Source organism: Petromyzon marinus, chromosome 82 (genome assembly GCF_048934315.1).
Source record: "Petromyzon marinus isolate PM22_M1 ecotype Great Lakes invasive population chromosome 82, UKy_Petmar_22M1.pri1.0, whole genome shotgun sequence".
NCBI lineage: Eukaryota > Metazoa > Chordata > Hyperoartia > Petromyzontiformes > Petromyzontidae > Petromyzon > Petromyzon marinus.
In genome coordinates, this window is record NC_133747.1 from 3,332,443 (window position 1) to 3,342,107 (window position 9,665).

The 9,665-nt window shown below is 49.8% G+C and overlaps 1 long non-coding RNA gene across 2 annotated transcripts; it reads right to left on the reverse strand.

The window, feature by feature from the left end:
- Positions 1-1,785: 1,785 nt before the first annotated feature.
- LOC116957702 (uncharacterized) lies at positions 1,786-9,407 on the reverse strand. 2 transcript variants are annotated; one of them, XR_012931218.1, is made up of 4 exons: positions 9,232-9,403; positions 6,915-7,031; positions 2,390-2,537; positions 1,786-2,045 (listed from the first exon to the last, which is right to left on the reverse strand). It is a non-coding gene; the product is annotated as an uncharacterized LOC116957702 (long non-coding RNA). The 2 variants fall into 2 exon arrangements; XR_012931219.1 differs by lacking the exon at positions 2,390-2,537 and having other exon boundaries at positions 9,232-9,407.
- Positions 9,408-9,665: the final 258 nt, after the last annotated feature.

Genomic DNA, 9,665 nt, shown 5'->3' on the forward strand with positions numbered 1-9,665 from the left:
AAACAAAAGCAGTCATGCAAACATCGAATTTAACACAGCACAGCAAAACCAGTTGCACCAATCAATTCCGCTCGTCCAGGCGGGGAGACTTCAATCACATTTATTCGATGCGACGTTTCTTATGGGATTAATAAGCGACAACATTTTGACCCCAAACCGAGAGGATTCTGGGATGTTTGTGGTTTTTTGGTAATAACTCTGGAAGGAAACGTCGCAGACCCATCAAGGTGGTACTCGTACTGCTCGCCTCATCGAGAGGAATCCAAATATATGAGTGGTTACGCTATGGGATATGAAATGGACGAGCGACCAATAAAACAACGTGTATTATGGGGTTGAATGCTTTTTGCTATTCACAAAATAAAACAAAAGCAGTCATGCAAACATCGAATTTAACACAGCACAGCAAAACCAGTTGCACCATTCAATTCCGCTCGTCCAGGCGGGGAGAATTCAATCACATTTATTCGATGCGACGTTTCTTATGGGATTTAATAAGCGACAACATTTTTAACCCCAAACCGAGAGGATTCTGGGATGTTTGTGGTTTTTTGGTAATAACTCTGGAAGGAAACGTCGCAGACCCATCAAGGTGGTACTCGTACTGCTCGCCTCATCGAGAGGAATCCAAATATATGAGTGGTTACGCTATGGGATATGAAATGGACGAGCGACCAATAAAACAACATGTATTATGGGGTTGAATGCTTTTTGCTATTCACAAAATAAAACAAAAGCAGTCATGCAAACATCGAATTTAACACAGCACAGCAAAACCAGTTGCACCATTCAATTCCGCTCGTCCAGGCGGGGAGAATTCAATCACATTTATTCGATGCGACGTTTCTTATGGGATTTAATAAGCGACAATATTTTGACCCCAAACCGAGAGGATTCTGGGATGTTTGTGGTTTTTTGGTGATAACTCTGGAAGGAAACGTCGCAGACCCATCAAGGTGGTACTCGTACTGCTCGCCTCATCGAGAGGAATCCAAATATATGAGTGGTTAAGCTATGGGATATGAAATGGACGAGCGACCAATAAAACATGTATTATGGGGTTGAATGCTTTTTGCTATTCACAAAATAAAACAAAAGCAGTCATGCAAATATCTGATTTAACACAGCACAGCAAAATCAGTTGCACCATTCAATTCCGCTCGTCCAGACGGGGAGAATTCAATCACATTTATTCGATGCGACGTTTCTTATGGGATTTAATAAGCGACAACATTTTGACCCCAAACCGAGAGGATTCTGGGATGTTTGTGGTTTTGTGGTAATAACTCTGGAAGGAAACGTCGCAGACCCATCAAGGTGGTACTCTTACTGCTCGCCTCATCGAGAGGAATCCAAATATATGAGTGGTTAAGCTATGGGATATGAAATGGACGAGCGACCAATAAAACAACATGTATTATGGGGTTGAATGCTTTTTGCTATTCACAAAATAAAACAAAAGCAGTCATGCAAACATCGAAGGACAGGTGGGAAAGTTCTACCCTTTACGATGTGGACCAGACAGCACTTAAAGGGTACTCAGAAGATGCTCTGTTATATTAGTTTCAGTGGGCCATTCTCTAGCACAAGGCTTGCATCATCATCACCACCCATCAACATTGCCAGCCATCTAAAACACACTCACACACCCACACACTCACCATGATACTCACACACTCACCCTCAAAAACACGCCCCAACCATCCTACTCTCACACACGTCATGAAAGTCACACATGCACCATTACTCACACACAAGCCTACAAACTCACGATGACAACAGCCGTAATTTGCCACTACATGACGGTGATGTCATCACAACAACCCAGGTGCCATGGGTTGATTGCTGTGCCAGGCTAGGTGCAGGAGGAGGTCACGGAACAGAGCCAGGTGCCATGGGTTGACTGCTGTGCCAGGCTAGGTGCAAGAGGAGGTCATGGGACAGATACTGATGCTATGGGTTGCCTGCTGTGCGACAATCCCACTTGGGCGACAGCCAAGGCCAAAGGTCGGAGTGCAGCCAGAAAACTCCTGAACCTGCACCACCTAGAGAGAAGGGGACATGGAGACATGGGGAGAGAGAGGAGGGAGGGAGACACGGGGAGAGAGAGGAGGGAGGGAGACATGGGGAGATAGAGGAGGGAGACACGGGGAGAGAGAGGAGGGAGACACGGGGAGAGAGTGGAGGGAGACACGGGGAGAGAGAGGAGGGAGACACGGGGAGAGAGAGGAGGGAGACACGGGGAGAGAGGGGAGGGAGACACGGGGAGAGAGAGGAGGGAGACACGGGGGGAGTGAGACAAAGGAGGCACATGTGGGCCAGATGCCTCCTTTGTCTCCCCCCCCACCACCGCCACTGCTGATGTGTCCACACCGCGCTTGGTTCACACCTTCTTCTGGCTGAGTCGACGTAGAGGAGGCCCAGCCAACGAGCCACCACTTCAGAAGCTCGCGAGCCACCGACGGTGACCGTGAGAGGGAATCCAAATCAGCCTCTCGCCACCCACAATGCACAGCGCAGCCTCCACTCGCCCCGGCCTCAGCGGAAGTAGCAGCGGGGGGAGGCGAGGGGGGTGTGGTGGGTGTGGGGGGTGAGGGGGGTGTGGGGGGTGAGGGGGGACATGGGGGGTGGCGCAGGGGGAGTTATGGGGTTGAGGCGTTATGCATAATAAAGGTTTATTTGGGTTAGTCTCCAACACACCGATGTGCCAAAGTAGAAACTAATTGGCACTTTTGTTCACGTGACAAACTTTATTAATTGGCTGTGTCGGGTGGTGACGGGTTTTAAGACATTTATATTTACACGATCTTACCGCAAAAAAAAACCATGGGATTGGAGAGTTGGGGGTTTAGAGGGTTATGGGTTTAGTGTAATAAAGGTTTGAGGGTTAGGGGTTTTTTAGGGTTTGGGTTGTAGGGGTATAGGGGTTTAAACGGTTAGGAGATTAGAGGGTTAGGTGTTTAGAGGGTTTGGGTTTTAGGGTTTTTAGAGGGTTAGAGGTTTAGAAGGTTGGGGTTTAGAAGGTTAGGTGTTTAGAGGGTTAGGGGTTAGTTAGATTTTGAGATGGTTGGGGTTTAGATGGGTTCGGATTTAGGTTAGGGATTAGGGTTGTAGAATGTTAAGGTTTCGAGGTTTACAGGGTTAAGGGTTCTGAAGGTTACGCTTTAGGACATAGGTTTCGAGGGTTAGGGTTTTAGAGGGTTTGGTTTTTAAGGATTTAGAAAGTTGGGGGCTCAAAGAGTTAGGGGTTTGGGTTCAGAGGGTTAGGGGGTTAGAGGCATAGGGGTTTAGAGGGTGAGGAGTTTCGAGGGTGAGGGGTTTAAGGGGATTAGAAAGTTAGGGTGTTAAGGGTGAAGGAGATTAGAGGGTTATGGTTTTCGGAGTATAGGGGTTTAGAGGGTTAGGGGTATAGAGGCTTAGGTGTTTATAGAGTTAGGGTTTTAGGAATCTATGGGTCTGTGATTAACACGAACCCTATGGGAGACCCAATGATTAACACTGAACCCTATGTGAGCCCCAGTGATTAACACTGAACTCAATGGGAGACACAGTGATTAAAACTGAACTCTATGGGAGCCCCAGTGATTAACACTCAACCCTATGGGAGACCCAGTAAATAACAATGAACCCTATGGAAGACCCAGTAACACTCAACCCTATGGAATGCCCAGTGAGTAACACTGAACCCTATGGGAGACCCAGTGAGTAACACTCAACCATATGGGAGACCCAGTGATTGATACTGAACCCTATGGGAGACCCAGTAATTAACACTGAACTCTATGGGAGACCCAGTGAGTAACACTGAACCCGATGGGAGACCCAGTGATTAATACTGAACCCTATGGGAGACCCAGTAATTAACACTGAACCCTATGGGAGACCCAGTGAGTAACACTGAACCCTATTGGAGCCCCAGTGATTAACACCAAACCCTATGGGAGACCCAGTGATTAACACTCAACCCTATGGGAGACCCAGTGAGTAACACTGAACTCTATGGGAGACCCAGTGAGTAACACGAACCCTATGGGAGACCCATTGATTAACATGCAACCCTATGGGAGACCCAGTGAGCAACACTGAACCCTATGGGAGATCCAGTGATTAACACTTAACCCTATTGGAGCCCCAATGAGTAACACTGAACTCTAAGGAAGTCCCAGTTATTAACACTGAACTTTATGGGAGACTCAATGATTAACACCGAACTCTATGGAAGCCCCAGTGAGTAACACTGAACTCTAAAGCAACCCACTCCCGAGTGTGCTGATTCGGTCTCAATAGGTGCTCGCTAACAGCACATTCCCCAACAGTCTCTTCAGGCTAAAAGGGAATCTCAAACAGGGAATGTATTTGTCTTTGTGTGAGAGTGAGTCAGAGTAAGTTTGTGCGAGGGTGAGTTTGTGAGAGTGAGTGAGTTTGTGCGAGGGTGAGTTTGTGAAAGTGAGTTTGTGAGAGTGAGTGAGCTTGTGAGAGTGAGTGAGTTTGTGAGGGTGAGTGAGCTTGTGAGAGCGAGTGAGCTTGTGAGAGTGAGTGAGTTTTTGAGAGCGAGTGAGCTTGTGAGAGAGAGTGAGCTTGTGAGAGTAAGTGAGCTTATGAGAGCGAGTGAGTTTGTGAGAACGAGTGAGTTTGGGAGAGTGAGTGAGCTTGTGAGAGCGAGTGAGTGTGTGAGAGTGAGTGAGCATGTGGGAGTGAGTGAGTTTGTGAGAGTGAGTGAGCTTGTGAGAGTGAGTTTGTGAGTGTAAGCTTGTGAGTGTGAGTGAGCTTGTGAGTGTGAGTGAGCATGTGGGAGTGAGTAAGTTTGTGAGAGAGAGCTTGTGAGAGTGAGTGAGCTTGTGAGAGTGAGTTTGTGAGGGTGAGTGAGTTTGTGAGAGTGAGGGAGATTATGAGAGTGAGTTTGTGAGAGCGAGCTTGTGGGAGTGAGTAAGCTTGTGAGAGAGTGATTGAGATTGTGAGAGTGAGTGAGTTTGTGAGAGTGAGTGAGCTTGTGAGAGTGAGTGAGCTTGTGAGAGTGAGTGTGTAGTATAGCGATTAGTGTGCTGCGCTACGAACTTGGCGACCCAGGTTTGATTCCCTCTAATGGTCAACACTGGTGACGATTATCTGAACCAGGCATCCCGTAGGTCAACACAGCCTCAAATGAGTGCCTGCTGAGGTGCACACACCTCACCAGGCACTCATTTGAGGCTGTGTTGACCTACGGCCAACTTCATCTCCCTAGTGGTGATGTGCACACACCTCATCACTAGGGAGACAAAGTTGGCCGTGCCTGTTGCTGGCCACCCACCCCCTCGTGTTCCATGCTGGCTTTCATAGGTGCTTGCTAACAGCATTTGCCCCAACGGTCTGTTATGGCTATACGGGGGATCTTTATCTTTGTGGGTGTTTTTGTGTGTGCGTTTGTGGGTGGGTGAATTATTGAGTAGATGAGTGGGTGACCAAGTGAGAATTGGTGGATGAGAGAGTCTGTGAGTGAGTGAATCTGTGAGTGGTTGAGCGAGTGGATGAGTGAGTAGGTGAGTGAGTAGGTGAGGGAGTGGGTTAGTGAGTGTGTACATTTGTGTGTGAGTGGGTGAGTAGGTGAGAGAGTGGATGATTTGATAAATGAGTGGGTGGGTGAGTGCATTTCTGAGTGAGTTAGTGAGTGGGTCAGTGAGTGGATAATTGAGTGGGTGAGTGGGTGAGTGAGTTTCTGAGTGATTGGGTGGATGGGTGAGTAGTTGAGTGAGTGGATACGTGATTGAGTGAATGAATAAGATAATCATTGGCGAAGTAGCTGAATGAGGAAGTGACGGAAGGAATAAATGTGAAAATGTGGGTGAGTGACTAATTGAGCAAGTAGATGAGCGCATTTGTGAGTAAGTAAATGAGCAGGTTATTGATTGAGTGGATGAGTGAGTGGGTGAGTGACTGATGGAGTGAGTGGGTGAGTGAGTGATGAAATTATTGGGAGGGTGAGTGGGTGAGTGATATTCTGAGATCGTGGTTAAGAGAGTGGATGTTTGAATGAGTGGAAGAGTGGATAGGTAAGTGGGTGAGTGAGTGTGTGGGTGAGTAGGTGAATGAGTTTCTGAATGAGTGGCTGAGTAAGTGGGTTGTTGAATGAGTGAGTAGTTGAGTGAGTGGATGAGTGAATGGATGAAATGATTGAGTGGTATGAGTTAATGGTTGCGAGTGAGTCGGTGGGTGGATGAATGAGTTTCGGAGTGAGTGGATGAGTGAGTGAGTGAGTCTGCAAGTGAGCGAGTTGGTCAGTGAGTGGCTGAGCGAGTGAATGAGTAAGTAGGTCAGTGAGTGGGTGCGGATAAGTGGGGTAGTTTTTAAGTAAGTGGGTCGGTGGTTGAGTGAGTTTCTGAATAAGTTAGTGGGTGAGAGCTTCTTAGTGAGTCTGTGAGCGATTGAGTCTGTGAGTGAGCGAGTCTATCAGAGAGGGAGTCTGTGAGCGAGTAAGTAAGTGGGTGAATCTGTGTGCACATGGGGAAGTGGGCGAGTGAGTGCACGAGTGGGTGAATTATTTTGTGAGTCAGTTTCTGAGCGTGTGAGTGGGTGAGTTTATGAGTGATTATGTGAGTGGATGCACGAGTGGGTGAGCAAGTGGGTGGGTAAATGGGTGAGAGAGTTCTTGAGTGAGTGGCTGAGTAGGTGAGGGATTGGGTGAGCGAGTAAGCCTGTGAGTCGTTGAGTGGATGAGTGCACGAGTGGATGAGTCTGTGCGAGTCTATGGGTCTTTGTGCAAGGATATTGTCTGTGTTTCGACGGGTCTTTGTTTGAGTTAATTGGTTTCTGTGTAAGTCTATGGGTCTGTGTGAGTCTATGGATCTATGTGCGAGTCTTTAGGTCTCTGTGTGGTGCACATAGCCTGGCATGTGAGTAGGGGGTACTGTAACCCTGTGTGTATGTGGGTGGGATACCGTAACCCTGTGCGAGGGGATCTTTCCACCCTGGGGCAGAGGGAGGATCATGAAGGTGGACCCGGAAGCGCTCGGCTTGGGAGACGAACCTTCCTCCTCCTGCTTCTTGTTATTGTGCTGGGGGGTAGGGGGTGTGGAGAGGGAGGAAGGAAGGAGGAAGAGAGGAAACTAAACTATTTATATTTTACCAGGTGAGGCCCACCGAGCTACACAGCTCTTCTTCAGAAGAGAAAAGGCCAAAAATTATCGGTCAACGAAGTGGCTTATCATCACGTCGACACTTATAGAAACCAAACACTCTGAACGCGACCACAGGGAGAGAGAGACATGCAAACTTAAAATATATAGCAGGTGTGAGGGTAGGGATCGAACCCACGACCTCCTGTATTACAGGCGAGGTAGTTACGGGAGAAAGGAGAGGGATAGAGGCAGGGAAAGAGAGGGAGGTAGAGGGGGTGAGGTAGAGGGGGTGGGGAGAGTGGGGGGAGAGGAAGAGGAAGGAAGAGTGGGTAGTGGGTAAAGGGAGGGGGGGGGAATTAAGTCAAACTCACAGTATTGCTTGCACTCACCATGATACAATCACCATCAAACTCACACTGTCACATACCATCACTCACATCCTCACCACGAAACTCACACACCCACACACACTCACCCTCATAAGCACACCATTACCATCCAACTCGCACACACGACATGATAGTCACACACTCAATCACAATTACTTACACACAAGCCCACCAACTAACAACGACAATGGCCACCATTCGCCACTACGTGGCGGTAATGTCATCACAACAAACCAGGTGCCATGGGTTGACTGCTGTGCCAGACTAGGTGCAGGTGCAGGAGTACACGGGATAGACCCAAGTACCATGGGTTGACTGCTAAGCCATGCTGGATGCAGGAGGACACGGGACAGACCCAGGTGCCATGGGTTGACTGCTGTACCAGGCTAGGTGCAGGAGGAGGTCACAGGACAGATCCGGGTGCCACAGGTTGACTGCTGTTCCAGGCTAGGCACAGGAGGAGGTCACGGGACAGATCCTGATGCTATGGGTTGACTGCTGTGTGACAAATCCACTCGAGTGACAGCCAAGGTCAAAGGTTGGAGTGCAGCCAGTAAACTCCTGACCCCTGAACCTGGACCACCCAGAAATTAGAGCGGGATGGAGACACGGGGAGAGAGAGGAGGGAGACACGGGGAGAGAGAGCAGAGGTAGGAGGAGAGGGCGTGCAGGAAGCGAGAGCTCCTCTCGAGATGCAGGAGGTAAAGATGGCCCAGAATCAACGACGACTGCAAGGTATGCTGGGAGGCAAGGTCATGTGACCAATGCGACACAGGGGCGGCAGTGCTGGCTGGAGCCATCGCTGTTGGAGCCGCATGGGCAGAGGACCCAGAACGCATCCTTCATCCCAGCACCTGCACCAACCACAATCACCACCACAACTATAACCAAAAGAACCATAAAATAACCACAACTAATACCACACCTCCAATTATCACGGTTGGCTGGGTAAGGTGTGATAGAAGTTCAAAATACATACAACTACCAAAACAACCATCATAACCACCTACACCACAACTATGACCATTACAACCACCACCTACACAATTATAACAAATATAACCACAAAGACCACAACCGCACATTTAACCACAACCTACACAACCACAATTATAACCACAACCAAAACCACCACAACCAGAGCCACAATTACCATAACAACCAATATAACCACCTACAACACAACTGTAACCTCAACCACCACTACAACCAAATATAATCACAACCACCACCACAACCACCGCCATAACCAAACAACAAAAATATTAACGCAGATACTACACAACCACTGCATGAAGGGTCTTTATCCCTCTGTGGGTGAGTGGGTGGGTGAGTGAGTGGCTGAGTGAGTGGGTGGGTGAGTGAGTGGGTAGCTGAGTGGGTGGCTGAGTGAGTGGCTGAGTGTGAAATGGACTCGAACCTGCACCTCTGCATTGCAAGTCCAGTGAGCTCACGGCCCGCGTGTGGAGGGGTAAAGTGTGGCTACGCCCAGCGTGGAAGAGGAGACCAAATACTCCACATCGCGGCCTCAAGTGGAGGCCATTTCTGCCACGACAACAAATCCGTCCCTCCAGAGATACAAAAAAACTAAATTTAACTCATCCCATCAGCCGCAATCTGGCAGTGCCTCTCCTCATCATCAGCAGCAGGGCCGTGAACTCAGCAGGCGCCTAGCGCGTGACGGCTGTGGGCCAGGCGCCTCCTCTGCCTCCCCCTCCCCCGCACCACCGCCACTGCTGCGTCCACACCGTGCAAGCTTCTCGCCTTCTTCGGGCTGAGTCGACGTAGAGGTGGCCCAGCCAGCGAGCCGCCGCTTCAGAAGCTCGCGAGCCACCGACGGTGGCCGTGAGCGGGAATCCAAATCGGCCGCTCGCCACCCACAATGCACAGCGCCGCCTCCACTCGCTCCGGCCTCAGCGGAAGAAGCAGCGGGGGGAGGGGCGGGGAGAGGGGCGGGGCGAAGGTGGTAAAGGGGTAGGGTGAGGGGGTGTGGCCAAAGGGGGGAGGAGCTCCGGTGGGGGGAGGCGCTCAGGGCTGTTTACGTCATGGTGGGCGTGGTCACAAGGTACCGCCCCCTCGTCTCTCGCCACGCGCTTCCCCCTGGCAGTTTGTCCGTTGGAGAGGCGGGGAGAGACTCTGGCGAAGGTGAGGAGCGGTGAGGTGGTGCGAGTCTGTGTGTGTG